This window comes from Leucopleurus acutus (assembly GCF_964270905.1).
Source record: "Leucopleurus acutus genome assembly, chromosome: 4".
NCBI classification, from domain to species: Eukaryota; Metazoa; Chordata; class Mammalia; order Artiodactyla; family Delphinidae; genus Leucopleurus; species Leucopleurus acutus.
This window is the reverse complement of record NC_139146.1, coordinates 91,542,805-91,558,258: the sequence shown is the minus strand read 5'-3', so window position 1 is coordinate 91,558,258 and position 15,454 is coordinate 91,542,805.

The following is a 15,454-nucleotide window of genomic DNA, read 5'->3' as shown; positions in this document are numbered from 1 at the left end:
CCAGGCCTGTACCAGCATAATGAGTGGATTGAGGCATGATGATTCTAAGTGAAATAAGTCACACAGAAAAAGAAACATCATAAGGTATCACTAATGCACGGAATGTAAACTTGGCTACACATGAACTGAATTACAAAACAGAACAGGGTCTCAAGATTAGAAAACCAACTTATGCTTGCTTAAGGGGAAAGGTGAGTTAAGGGGGTGCTGCATAAAACCAGAGTTTGAAATTAGCACAGATACCGTTCCATAAGCCAAATATGTAATAGACAAGACCTACCCCCTGCTCAACGAAATGGACTCAACAATGAGGTATCACCTCACACCTGTTAGAATGGGCATCATCTGAAAATCTACAAACAACAAATGCTGGAAAGGGTGTGGAGAAAAGGAACCCTCTTCCACTATTGTTGGGAATATAAATTGATACATTCACTATGGAGAACAATATGGAGTTTCTTAAGAAACTAATAATAGAATTACCATATGATACAGCAATCCCAGGACTGGACATATACCCAGACAAAACCATAAATCAAAAAGAGACATTCACCGCAATGTTCATTGCATCACTATTTACAATATCGAGGTAATGGAAGCAACCTAAATGCCCACAGACAGACGAATGCATAAAGCTGTGGTACATATATAAAATGGAATATTACTAAGCCATGAAAGGAATGAAATTGGGTCATTTGTAGAGACGTCGATGGATCTAGAGACTGTCATACAGAGTGAAGTAAGTCAGAAAGAGAAAAACAAATCTTGTATATTCATGCATATATGTGGAACCTAGAAAAACTGTACAGATTAACCGTTTTGCAAGGCATAAATAGAGCAACAGATATAGACAACAATCGTATGGACAACAAGGGGGGAAAGCTCTTGGAGGGGTGGTGGTGGGAGGAGTTGAGAGATTGGGATTGGCATGTAAACATTTATATGTATAAAATAGATAACCAATGAGAACCTGCTGTATAAAAATATAAAATAAAATTCAAAATTAAAAAGAAATAAAATTTAAAAAATAAAACAGAAAAAACAATTATTCCCTTCACATACATGTATTTATATGAATAAATTATTTCCATGCTTATATCTGTAAATACAAAAAAGAGGAATAAAATCTACCTTGAACCAAAAACGAAAAAGAGAAAAAAAAAAAAACAGAACCCACCAGTTACTCAGAGGAAAACCGTATCAGGGCACTTGCTCCAGTTGTAAACAATTCTGAAGTTGGTCAGTGGTGGGGAATCGTCTCCCATTCAGCCAGCAGCCCCCACACAACAAGCGTCCTCATTGCAAAGCTGGGGCACCGTGCCGAGGCATCTGTGAGTAAACGTGAGCTGAGCCCCAGGCCAGTTGCTGCTGAACTGTTCCCGCCCTTCCCAGGTAAAACACCTGAATATATACAAGGACTTGAAAGCCTAGAGGAAGGGCCATGGAGCCACACGAGTGACAGCATGCCAGCTGACTTGGTGCCTGCAGGCCAGCCAGGATGGTCCTGGCCCTGGGTGCTCTTCTGGAAGATTTCCATTTCCCTGCCTGAGATACCCGTCCTGTCCCTGCCCCCACTGCTTTTTTCCTTCCTCACCTCTGCCCAGGGAGAAATTCCAGCAGCAGGTATGGGTGACACATCCTCTTCTTTAGCAGGTGGCAGCCTGGCAACTGCTGCAGAAAGTCCAGCAGAGCCCCACTCACACTGGGCCACCCACAAAGCCGTGGCCTCTCACTCCCTCCCACCAGCCCAGCCCCGAGACTGCTGACAGGGCAGAGAAAATGGCGTCAGGCACAGCTGCAGGGGCTTTTGCTGCCTGGAGTGGTATTTATATTGATCTCAACCCAGGCACACCTGGGGAGGGCTGGCCGGCATGGTAAGGCTGCCCAGGTAGCCAATCATCACCCCTCAGGGGCTCACAGTTGCAGAAAATGGAACTTGCTGAACCGGCCAGGTCCAAGGAACAGGTGTGGGCTCCTGAGAGTCAGGATAGACAAGGGGCTGCAGCTTTGGCTTGTTTTCTAATCATTTTATCTGGCCCATGAGTGGGAGACAACTTCAAGAAAACCCTCTCCTAATGAGAGGAACCCAGGAGTCAGGGAGAGGAGGGGTGGGTGGTGGTTGGAGACAGAGGCCTGGTGCCCTGGGTGCAGTGGAAGTCTCTGGAAGACCAGGTGGAGGGAGGCCACAGAGTGATGCCCAGGGTCACAGACCTGTCGGAGCTGCTGTTTGTTAGTTCAAGTCCTGCTCTGAGGTGCTCTGTGTCAGCTCTGAGCGACAGGTGAGCTGGGGGTGCTCTTCAATGAGGGCTATGTGCACGGTTCCTGTGTGCCCAGCCCTGCCACGGTACCTGCAAGGGTAGCTCTGTATCCTGGGAGGGGCCTGACCATGAGAGCCCCGTGGGCTGGCTTGGGGGTGGGGTACCTGCCCAGGAGAGCTCCATATCCTGGGATTGGCCTGACCACGAGAGCCCCATGGGCTGCTGGGGACCTGGTAAAGGATGTCAGGACAGTCAGTGAAGCCACCGAGGATATACCTCCAGTTACTCCTGATTCCTACACCCTGCTGGTCATTCTACCAACCACCAGGACATGGTATTCTGTATTAGTCTTCAATGATGCCTTCTTTTGTATTCCATTAGTCCCAGAGTCACAAGAAATTTTGGCTTGTGAGTGGCAGGACTCAACATACAACTAAAACAATACTTCCGGGCCGTCTTGCCCCAAGGGTTCAAAAATTCCCACACCATCTTTGGGGAAAGCTTAGCTAACGACCGAAAAGTTCTACCTCTGGAAAAGGAAACCCTCCTTCAATATGCAGACGACATTCTGATCGCCAGCCCTACTAAGGAGGCCTCTGAACTACCAAGCCAATAAAGGATAGAAGTTGTCCAAGAAAAAGCTCAAATATCACAGACTGCAGTGACCTGCCTGGGCTTCATTCTCACACAAGGTCAGAGAAGCCCATCCCAGGAAAGGGAAGAAACCATTTGCAGCCTTACCCCTTTCTAAAACTAGAAGACAGCTTAGGGGTTCCTGGGGAGGCCAGGGTTTGCTGCTTCTGGATCCCTAACTACAGTCTACTAGCTGGGCCTCTATATGAAACACTGAAAGGAAAAGATGATGATCCTTTTGAACAGAATCCAGAAGTGGCCTTTCAAGAATGGAAAGAGCAGTCAATTCAGACCCTTGCCCTGGAACTCCCTAATTGAGCTAAACCCTTTGACCTTTCCATTCCCGGTGAAAGGTGAATCGCCATTGGAGAATTAGTGCAAAAACTGGGACCACTTGAAATGGAACAACGCAAGAATGCCATCCAGGTAGGATAAACTACAGTCACCAAGGGGCTTGGCCCACTGCCACATCTGGCCAAGATACTGGCGGTATCTAAAAACCTGGAAATCAGCAGCCCTAAAGGCCACCTCCCTCCTAAGGGAAAAGGACCCCACGTGGTGATCCTAATCACCAACCATGCCCTGAAGTTGCAGGGTTCGCTCCGTGGGCACACCGACCTCGAGTGAGGAGGCCCTCCAACTCCAACATCCAGAGAGATAACCGGGGGCAACAGGGCACCATGACGACTCGTGTGAACATCACTTGACCTGGAGTTTCTCTCATAAAACAACAATAGTGTGTCCCGAAGGAGTAGACTACTGCTTGCAGGACTTCCTGCACCCAGAGGGGAGCTAATAATCTTGGCGGGGGAACCGTATATCACACTGTCACCATAGAAAAGCCTACAGACACCGTGATGATGGTGGCCAATAAGACCGGCTGGACTCCTGTTTACTTCAAAAGGCTGTTAACTCAGTGGCCATCATGGTCCTTGATCACCACTGACCCTGGACTGTCTGGGAGTTGAGCGGGCAGGGCTCTGACACCTGGTGCTGTTTTTACGTTAATTCAGGGGCCTAATTGAAGAAAGAGCAGACTACTGGTCAGAGCATCTAGGCTGGCAGAAACGGTCAGCCTAAGGTGGCCGAACAAATGTGGGGCGGGGTGAAACCGGCCCCCACAGCGTCTCTGCACATCTCTTTCCTGGACCCTTAAAGGTCATTAGAATCTATAACACTTCCAATGCTGGTGCTCAGGCGGACGAGCAGGGAGGCAGGGGTCCTGGGGCCAATCAACGTCACCTGGAGGCTGCTGGGGAGAAGTTCTGACCCTCGTCCCCTGGTATGAGGGCTCCCAACTCAGCACTCAGCAGTTACAGAAGAAGGGTCTGCACCCTCAGCACTCCAAGAATGAGGAACGGGACAAAAGGCAGAGGAGGGGTTTGTCCCCAGCAAAGCCCATTAAAAATCCCTGGGAGATAAAAATAGAATGTGGGCAATAAAGTCAAGTCTGACCTTTTTTATCCTTTGTGCTTTGTCTAATTTCACGTGCTCCTAGGGTCCCGCATGCAGAGGTTCCACACCCGGCACTTCAGACCAGATTTCCTGGTGCAGAATGGCTGGGTCGACACCTCAGCTCCTGGGGCCCAGTGCAGACTCCGAGATATAGAGCCTGAGCTGCAGCCAACCCGGCCCTTGAGAGCTCCGCCCCCTCCCTCCCACTGACTCTGACAGGATCTCTACACAGCAGCCCAGTCCACAGCCCACGGGGTAGTGCATGCTCTCACCTCTCCATTCTCTGATGAAAATATAAAGTTTCCTTTGCTTGGGAACCAAACTCAGTCTCGATCTGTTGGCCCCAATGACACTGGGCAGGGGGACCCTTGTTGGGGTCCACTCTGGAGGATCAGTAACAGAAATTGAGACTATTGTAACTTCAATGAACAGATGTGTGAGCCAAAATGTAGTTAACATAGAACAGTTTATAAGGCTCGGGTAAAATAAGATGTTTCTAACACTTCCATTTGATATTTCCATCACTTTATTATAAGCAAGTTCAGTGAAAAGGTTTGTCTTATTTGTCAGGTCAATATTAGAGAAATGAAGTGATTTCTTTCCAAGGATGTACATCTAATAATCTTGGTTAAAGCTTCAATCTTGTTTTAAATGCTTTTCCATTGAAAATGATACCTCTCTTTCAGCTCCCCCATTTCTGAGAAGTATAAAATCTTATAATTTATTATTACCAAAGGGGAAAGGTGGGAGGAGGGATAAATTAACAGTTTGGAATTAACACATACACACTGCTATGTATAAAATAGATCATCAACAAGGAACTACTGTATAGCACAGGGAACTACACTCAATATTGTGCAATAACCTATAAGGGGAAATAATCGGAAAAAGAACAGATATTTTTATTGACATCATCTATCAATGACAGTTAAAGTGTAACCTAAGGGAAGCCAGTGGTGAGTGCTTCTGACCCTGAAGACTTCAGTCATCTAAAGTTTGCACTCTGCCTACTTCCCAAGGCCCTTAATGAACATATGTGTAGCCGTAGCTTAAAAAACTCCCCAGTTTGGGTTTCGGGGAGACACTGATTTTGAAAAAGCCCTGGTGTTCTCCTTACATGAATGGGACTCTTCCTACTGCTAAAACATGTCTGTCACATCCAGAGGATGGTATACCGTCTGATCGGGAAGAGTTTGGAAAAGGCATCTCATCTCCTCATCTCCTGGTGCTCGGGTTCACCCCTCCAGCGTCTTTACTAACAGTCTCCCCACTTGGAGATGTCAACACTGTCAACATCCTGTTGCGTACAGTTTGGAATTTGTCCAGAGGATGAAGCGGAAGGATGAGGAACAATGAGAGACAAGTCCTAGGTGTTCAGACAGGCACATGTCACTCTAATTTCCCATCAGGAAGATGAATTGACCAAAGGCTAGGGTTGCCCATGGAAACAGTATAGGGCTTGAGGAAATCCCACTGCTTTGTGGCCAGTTCCCATAAACACAAGTTGAACAATGGAACTCAGGGGCAGTAAAATTCACGAAACTGCAGAGTTGAAAATATCTATCACTGAAAAATGTCTTGAGGAAAGTCAGAGAAAAGGATTGGCAAGCAAGGGAGAATGGCAGGAAAGGGATTTGAGGAGGTAGAAAGGACTCGCCATTAAGCACAAGAAAAGGGGCTGAACATTGCCGACATTGCAGTTGGCCAAAAAGGCTGTATGTGTTTTTTTCTGTATATATTCAAGAAAAGGGCATACACTTTTTTAGCCAACCAAACAGGTGGGCACTGGAAATCAATACTACAAAAGATATCACTTCGCATCAGTCAGAAGAGCCATCCTCATAAAGTGTAAACGCCAGAAATGCAGGACAGGGCAAGGAGAAGAGGGAGCCCTGTGAGGCTTATAGTGGAAATGTATATTGCCAACGGCCATTCTGGAGAAGTGTATTGTGTTTACTAAAGCATCTAAAAAATGAGCTACAGAGCATAGGGCACTTGCACTCATGGGCATATATCTTGGGAAAAACAAAAATCGAGAGGACACAGGCACCCCAATGTTTACTGCCCCTCTGTTTAAAAGATCCTCGACTAGGATATAACTTAAATGTCTCTGGAGGGAAAAAATGGATAGAGATGTGGTACTTATGTAGAGTGGAATATTACTCAGCCTGGAAATCAATGAAATATGGCCAGTTGTAACAACTCCGGAGGAGTTACGTATGATCATTCTAAGTGACATAATTCAAAAAGAAAAAGACACATATCATAAGATATCACTTAAAGGTGGAATCCAAAATGGCTACACATGAAATAAATTACAAAACAAAAACATAGTCAAATATGTAGAAAACACGCGTGAGGCTGCTAAACGGGAAAGGTGGGGAGGGGTGAGGCATCATCCAGGAGGTTGAAATTAGCAAAGATACCATTCCAAATACCAAACTGATAATCAACAAGGCCTACACGGTAGCTAAAAGAACTGCACTCAGCACACTCAAGTCACCGGAAAAGAATATCTATGACTGGTAAGAATCTGAAAAAGAATTTATTGATGTCTCTCTGTACGTGAATCAAGTGGATGTACAGCAGCAAGAAACAGAGCTTTGAAAATCAGCTGTAACCAATATAGTAATAAATTGAAAAAAATAAACGACAGAGAAAACCTCTTACAACTTTTCCTCAGGGACGGTGATGCAACATGGATTGAACACATCTAGACCCACAGCAGGATGAGACATAAGGCTGGAAACTGTTCGCGCTAAGAGAAATGTGAGGTTGGGTGAGGAAATGCACACCCTTTAAAGTAATACTACCTGGTACCCATTCAATGGGTCCCAAATCTGCAGGTTCAAGGAATCTTCCTACAGCTAAAACATGCATGGAAAACCCAGAGGACTGTACACCATGTGATCGGGAGATGTGTCTAAAATGCACCTCATTTATCCTCTCCTGGTGCTCCTGTTCATCATTCCAGCCACGTTACTTAGAATCTCCCCACTTAGAGAATCAGCACATTTAAACTTCTGTTTCACACATTTTGCAAATTGTGAGGAGGATGAACGGGAACAGGGGGAACCAATGAGAGAATAGTTGTAGGGGTTTGGACGGGCACATGTCACTCTAATTTCCCATTAAGAATAAGAATTAAAAAAAGGCTCAGCCCGCCTCGCCGGAGCCAAAATAGGGCCTGAAGCAATCCTGCGGTTTTGAGGCCAGCTCACAAAAGAGCAACTTAAAAAATGGAGCTCAGGGTCACTGCAATTCACAAACCTGCAGAGTTATAAATGAAAACTAACGTCCAAAAATATGTTGAGGTAAGGCAAAGAAGAGGATCTGAATGCAAGACAGAATTGCAAGAAACAGATTTCAAGAGATAGATTGGACTCGCCTTTAAAGCACATGAAAAGCGGCAGAATTTCGACAACGATGCAGTTGGCCCAAAAGGGAGTATGCGTTTTTTCCTGAATATATCCAGGAAAAAACGCATACGCACTTTATGGGCAACCAAGCAAGCAAGCAATGCAAATGTGCACAACAAAGAAGTCTCATTTCCCACCGGTCAAAAGGGCCATCCGAAAAAATTGTAAACACCAGAAATGCAGGACAGGCCATGGAGAACAGGGAGCCTTTATACGCTGATGGACAGTGTGTGAACTGCCGAGAGCCACTCTGGAGAAGTGTATGGTGGTTCCTAAATCATCTAAAAAACAGAGCGACAGAGCATAGGGCACTTCCAATCACGGGAGTATATCTAGGGAAGTCTAAAAATCAACAAGACACAAGCACACCACAGTTTAGGGCTACTCTGTTTACAAGAACCTCAACTTCAGTACACCTTAAATATCCCAGGAAAGAGAACAATGGATAAAGAAAATGTGGTACTTATGTACAATGGAATATCTCTTCACCATGAAATCAATGTAATAAGGCTAGTAGAAGGATAAAGAGTGGATTGAGGTCCGATAATACTACTTGAAATAAGTCAAACAGAAAAAGAAACATATCATCAGATATCACTTATAGAGGGAGGATAAATATGGCTGCACAAAAAATGAATTACAAAACAGAACAGTGTCTCACATTTAGAAAACACACTTATGTCAGCTTAAGGGGAAAGGAGAGGTGGGGTGATGCATAAAACCAGAGTTTGAAATTAGCACAGATACCGTTCAATAAACCAAAATAGGTATCAGAAAAGATCTACACCTTGCTCAATGAACTGGCCTCAACACACCCTATACACCGCAGAGAAATATATCTGAGTAATAAGAATCTTAAAACCCATGTATTGATATATCTCCATAAGGGAATCAAGTGTGCGCAGAGCGGCACAAACACAGCAGTGAAAATGAGCTAAACCCCTTTATAGAAATAAATTTTAAAACCAAAACGCAGAAACAATGAAAGAGAGAAAAATTCTTACAAAATTCGCTCAGGGGCTGTGATGCAACCTGGAATGACCACATATAAACCCACAGCTGGATAAGACATAAGGCTGGACACTTGGGGCTGAAAGGATTGGTGAGCTTTGGTGAGCAACTGCCGAAAGTTTAATGCAATACTTCATGCTACTTATTCCAAGGGTCCCAACACTCCAAGTTGAAGGGAATCTTCCTAGAGCTAAACCATGCATGGGAAATCCAGCGGATGGTATACCATATGATCGGGAAAGGTTTCTAAAATGCACCTCATTTTCCTCTCCTGGGGCTCCGGATCAACATTCCAGCCACTTTACTAACAACATCTCCACATGGAGAGTCAATGCCTTTAAGTTCCGGAATCACACAGTCTGCAGTTAGTGCGGAAAATGAATGGGAATAGGGGGAACAAGTGAGAAAATAGCTGTAGCGGTTTCAATGGGCACATGTCACTCTAATTTCACATCAGGAAGAAGAATTAACCAAAGGCAGAGCAAGGCGCCCCAGAAGAAGAATAGGGCCTGAAGAAATCCTGTGGATATGAGGCAAGATCACAAAAATAAGAGCTGAAAAATGGAGCTAAGGGCCATTGCAATTCAAAAACCTGCAGAGTTATGAAGGCCAACTATTTTCCAAAAGTATATTGAGATAAGGCTATGAAGAGGCACTGAGAGCAAGGCAGAACTGCAGGAAACCGATTGCAGGAGGTAGATTGGAATTGCATGTAAAGCATAGGAAAAGAGGCAGAACGTCCACAATGATGCACTTGGCCAAAAAGGGCGTATGCGTTTTTTCTGAATATATTCAGGAAGAAACGCATACGCCCTTTCTGGCCAACCAAGCAAACTCGCAAACAAAATCTGCACTACAATGAAGTCTCACTTCACCCCGGTCAAAGGGCCATCTGAAAAAAGTGTAAAATCCAGAAAGGCAGGACAGGCCATGGAGAACTGGGAGCCTTGTTATGCTGATGGGCGGCATGTAAATTGCCAACAGCCACTCTGGAGAAGTGTATGGTGTTTCCTGAAACATCCAAAAAACAAAGCAACAGAGCTGAGGGCACTTCCAATTACGGTCCTATAGCTTAGGGAAATTAAAATCAAAAAGACACAGCTACCCCAAAGTTTGGGACGGCTCTGTTTACAAGAACCTCGTTTACGGTACAGGTTCAATATCGCAGAAAGCGAAAAATGGATGAAGAAGTTGTGGTACTTACGTACAATGCAATATCACTCAGCAAAGAAATCTATGTCATCAGGCCCGTGACAGCATAATGAGTGGATTCAGGTATGATGATTCTAAGAGAAATAAGTCACACAGAAAAAGAAACATCATAAGATATCACTACTACACGGAATGTAAACTTGGCTACACAGGAACTGAATTACAAAACAGAACAGTGTGTCAAATGTAGAAAACCAACTTATTATTGCTTAAGGGGAAAGGTGAGTTGGGGTGCTGCATGAAACCAGAGATTGAAATTAGCACAGACACCGTTCCATAAGCCAAATATGTAATAGACAAGAGCTACTCCTTGCTCAACGAAGTGGACTCAACACCCCATATTAAACGCCTAAGAATATACCTGACTAGTAAGAATCTTAAAACCTATGGATTTATATGTCTCCGAAAGAGAATCAAGGCTGTGTACAGCGGCATAAACGCAGTAGTTATAGGATTGGTGAGGTTCGGTGAGCAAATGCAGACCCTTTGAAGTCATATTGCATGGTACCCATTCCATGGGTCTCAACTCTCCAGGTTTAAGGGATTTTTCCTTCAGCTAAAACATGCATGTGGAACCCAGAGTATAATCCACCATGTGATCGGGATACGTGTTCAAATGTGTCTCAGTTTTCGTCCCCTGGTACTCGGGTGCAACATTCCAGACGCTTTACTAACACTCTCCCCACTTGGAGAGTCAGTGCCTTTAACCTCTTGTTTGGCCCAGTTTGCAATTTCTGCGTAAGATAAACAGGAAGAGGGAGAACCAATTAGAGACTAGGTGGAGGTGTCTGGACGGGCAAATTTAACTCTCATTTCCCACCAGGAAGAGGAATTAACCAAAGGCTCCGTGTGCCATGCTGGAAATAGATTAGGGCCTGAGGAGATCCTGCGGTGTTGCGGCCAGCTCACAAGAAAGCGAGTTGAAGAAAGGAGCTCAGGGGCACTGTAATTCACAAACCTGCAGAGTTATAAATGACAGCTATCTTCCAAAAATATATTGCAGTAAGGCTGCCAAGAGGAGTTGAATGCGGGGCATAATTGCAGGGAACCGATTTCAGGAGGTAGACTGGAATTGTATGTAAAGCATAGGAAAAGAGGCAGAACGTCCACAATGATGCACTTGGCCAAAAAGGGCGTATGCGTTTTTTCCTGAATATATTCAGGAAAAAACGCATACGCCCTTTTTGGCCAACCAAGCAAGCTTGCAAAGGAAATCTGCACTACAATGAAGTCTCACTGCCCCCTGGTCAAAAGGGCTATCTGAAAAAAGTGTAAAATCCAGAAAGACAGGACAGGCCATGGAGAACTGGGAGCCTTGTTATGCTGATGGGCGGCATGTAAATTGCCAACAGCCACTCTGGAGAAGTGTATGGTGTTTCCTGAAACATCCAAAAAACAAAGCAACAGAGCCTAGGGCACTTCCACTTATGGTCCTATAGCTTAGGGAAATTAAAATCCAAAAGACACAGCCACCCCAAAGTTTGGGCCGGCTCTGTTTACAAGAACCTCGTTTACGGTACAAGTTCAATATCACAGAAAGCGAAAAATGGATAAAGAAGTTGTGGTACTTATGCACAATGCAATATCACTCAGCAATGAAATCTATGTCATCAGGCCCGTAGCAGCATAATGAGTGGATTCAGGTACGATGATTCTAAGTGAAATAAGTCACACAGAAAAAGAAACATCATAAGTTATCACTACTACACGGAATGTAAACTTGGCTACACAAGAACTGAATTACAAAACAGAACAGGGCCTCAAATGTAGAAAACCAACTTATGCTTGCTTAAGGGGAAAGGTGAGTTGGGGTGCTTCATAAAACCAGAGATTGAAATTAGCACAGATACCGTTCCATAAGCCAAATATGTAATAGACAAGAGCTACTCCTTGCTCAACGAAGTGGACTCAACACCCCATATTAAACGCCTAAGAATATACCTGACTAGTAAGAATCTTAAAACCTATGGATTTATATGTCTCCGAAAGAGAATCAAGCGTGTGTACAGCAGCATAAGCGCAGCAGTGATAGGATTGGTGAGGTTCGGTGAGCAAATGCAGACCCTTTGAAGTCATATTGCATGGTACCCATTCCATGGGTCTCAACTCTCCATGTTTAAGGGATTCTTCCTTCAGCTAAAACATGCATGTGGAACCCAGAGTATGATCCACCGTGTGATCGGAAAACGTGTTCAAATGTGTCTCAGGTTTCGTCCCCTGGTACTCGGGTGCAACATTTCAGATGCTTTACTAACACTCTCCCCACTTGGAGAGTCAGTGCCTTTAACCTCTTGTTTGGCCCAGTTTGCAATTTCTGTGGAAAATGAACAGGAATAGGGAGAACCAATGAGAGACTAGGTGGAGGTGTCTGGACGGGCAAATTTAACTCTCATTTCCCACCAGGAAGAGGAATTAACCAAAGGCCCAGCATGCCGTGCCGGAACCAAACTAGGGCCGGAAGCAATCCTGCGGTGTTGCGGCCAGCTCACAAGAAAGCGAGTTGAAGAAAGGAGCTCAGGGGCACTGTAATTCACAAACCTACAGAGTTATAAATGACAGCCATCTTCCAAAAATATCTTAAAGTAAGGCTGCCAAGTGGAGTTGAAAGCGGGGCAGAATTGCAGGAAACCGATTTCAGGAGGTAGACTGGAATTGCATGTAAAGCATAGGCAAAGAGGCAGAACGTCCACAATGATGCACTTGGCCAAAAGGGGCGTATGCGTTTCTTCCTGAATATATTCAGGAAAAAACGCATACGCCCTTTTTGGCCAACCAAGCAAGCTTGCAAAGGAAATCTGCACTACAATGAAGTCTCACTGCCCCCCGGTCAAAAGGGCCATCCGAAAAAAGTGTAAAATCCAGAAAGGCAGGACAGGCCATGGAGAACTGGGAGCCTTGTTATGCTGATGGGCGGGATGTAAATTGCCAACAACCACTCTGGAGAAGTGTATGGTGTTTCCTGAAACATCCAAAAAACCAAGCAACAGAGCCTAGGGCATTTCCACTTATGGTCGTATAGCTTAGGGAAATAATAATCAAAAAGACACAGCCTCCCCAAAGTTTGGGACGGCTCTGTTTACAAGAACCTCGTTTACGGTACAGGTTCAATATCGCAGAAAGCGAAGAATGGATAAAGAAATTGTGGTACTTACGTACAATGCAATATCACTCAGCAAAGAAATCTATGTCATCAGGCCCGTGACAGCATAATGAGTGGATTCAGGTATGATGATTCTAAGAGAAATAAGTCACACAGAAAAAGAAACATCATAAGATATCACTACTACACGGAATGTAAACTTGGCTACACAGGAACTGAATTACAAAACAGAACAGTGTGTCAAATGTAGAAAACCAACTTATGCTTGCTTAAGGGGAAAGGTGAGTTGGGGTGCTGCATGAAACCAGAGATTGAAATTAACACAGATACCGTTCCATAAGCCAAATATGTAATAGACAAGAGCTACTCCTTGCTCAACGAAGTGGACTCAACACCCCATATTAAACGCCTAAGAATATACCTGACTAGTAAGAATCTTAAAACCTATGGATTTATATGTCTCCGAAAGAGAATCAAGCGTGTGTACAGCGGCATAAGCGCAGCAGTGATAGGATTGGTGAGGTTCGGTGAGCAAATGCAGACCCTTTGAAGTCATATTGCATGGTACCCATTCCATGGGTCTCAACTCTCCATGTTTAAGGGATTCTTCCTTCAGCTAAAACATGCATGTGGAACCCAGAGTATGATCCACCGTGTGATCGGGAAACGTGTTCAAATGTGTCTCAGTTTTCGTCACCTGGTACTCGGGTGCAACATTCCAGACGCTTTACTAACACTCTCCCCACTTGGAGAGTCAGTGCCTTTAACCTCCTGTTTGGCCCAGTTTGCAATTTCTGTGGAAAATGAACAGGAATAGGGAGAACCAATGAGAGACTAGGTGGAGGTGTCTGGACGGGCAAATTTAACTCTCATTTCCCACCAGGAAGAGGAATTAACCAAAGGCTCAGCATGCCGTGCCGGAACCAAACTAGGGCCTGAAGCAATCCTGCGGTGTTGCGGGCAGCTCACAAGAAAGCGAGTTGAAGAAAGGAGCTCAGGGGCACTGTAATTCACAAACCTGCAGAGTTATAAATGACAGCTATCTTCCAAAAATATATTGAAGTAAGGCTGCCAAGAGGAGTTGAAATCGGGGCAGAATTGCAGGAAACCGATTTCAGGAGGTAGACTGGAATTGCATGTAAAGCATAGGAAAAGAGGCAGAACGTCCACAATGATGCACTTGGCCAAAAAGGGTGTATGCGTTTTTTCCTGAATATATTCAGGAAAAAACGCATACGCACATTTTGGCCAACCAAGCAAGCTTGCAAAGGAAATCTGCACTACAATGAAGTCTCACTGCCCCCCAGTCAAAAGGGCCATCTGAAAAAAGTCTAAAATCCAGAAAGGCAGGACAGGCCATGGAGAACTGGGAGCCTTGTTATGCTGATGGGCGGCATGTAAATTGCCAGCAGCCACTCTGGAGAAGTGTATGGTGTTTCCTGAAACATCCAAAAAACAAAGCAACAGAGCCTAGGGCACTTCCACTTATAGTCCTATAGCTTAGGGAAATTAAAATCAAAAAGACACAGCCACCCCAAAGTTTGGGACGGATCTGTTTACAAGAACCTCGTTTACCGTACAAGTTCAATATCACAGAAAGCGAAAAATGGATAAAGAAGTTGTGGTACTTACGTACAATGCAATATCACTCAGCAATGAAATCTATGTCACAGGCCCCTAGCAGCATAATGAGTGGATTCAGGTACGATGATTCTAAGTGAAATAAGTCACACAGAAAAAGGAACATCATATGATATCACTACTAAACGGAATGTAAACTTGGCTACACAAGATCTGAATTACAAAACAGAGCAGGCTGTCAAATGTAGAAAACCAACTTATGCTTGCTTAAGGGGAAAGGTGAGTTGGGGTGCTGCATAAAACCAGAGATTGAAATTAGCACAGATACCGTTCCATAAGCCAAATATGTAATAGACAAGAGCTACTCCTTGCTCAACGAAGTGGACTCAACACCCCATATTAAACGCCTAAGAATATACCTTACTAGTAAGAATCTTAAAACCTATGGATTTATATGTCTCCGAAAGAGAATCAAGCGTGTGTACAGCGGCATAAGCGCAGCAGTGATAGGATTGGTGAGGTTCGGTGAGCAAATGCAGACCCTTTGAAGTCATATTGCATGGTACCCATTCCATGGGTCTCAACTCTCCATGTTTAAGGGATTCTTCCTTCAGCTAAAACATGCATGTGGAACCCACAGTATGATCCACCGTGTGATCGGAAAACGTGTTCAAATGTGTCTCAGTTTTCGTCCCCTGGTACTCGGGTGCAACATTCCAGATGCTTTATTAACACTCTCCCCACATGGAGAGTCAGTGCCTTTAACCTCCTGTTTGGCCCAGTTT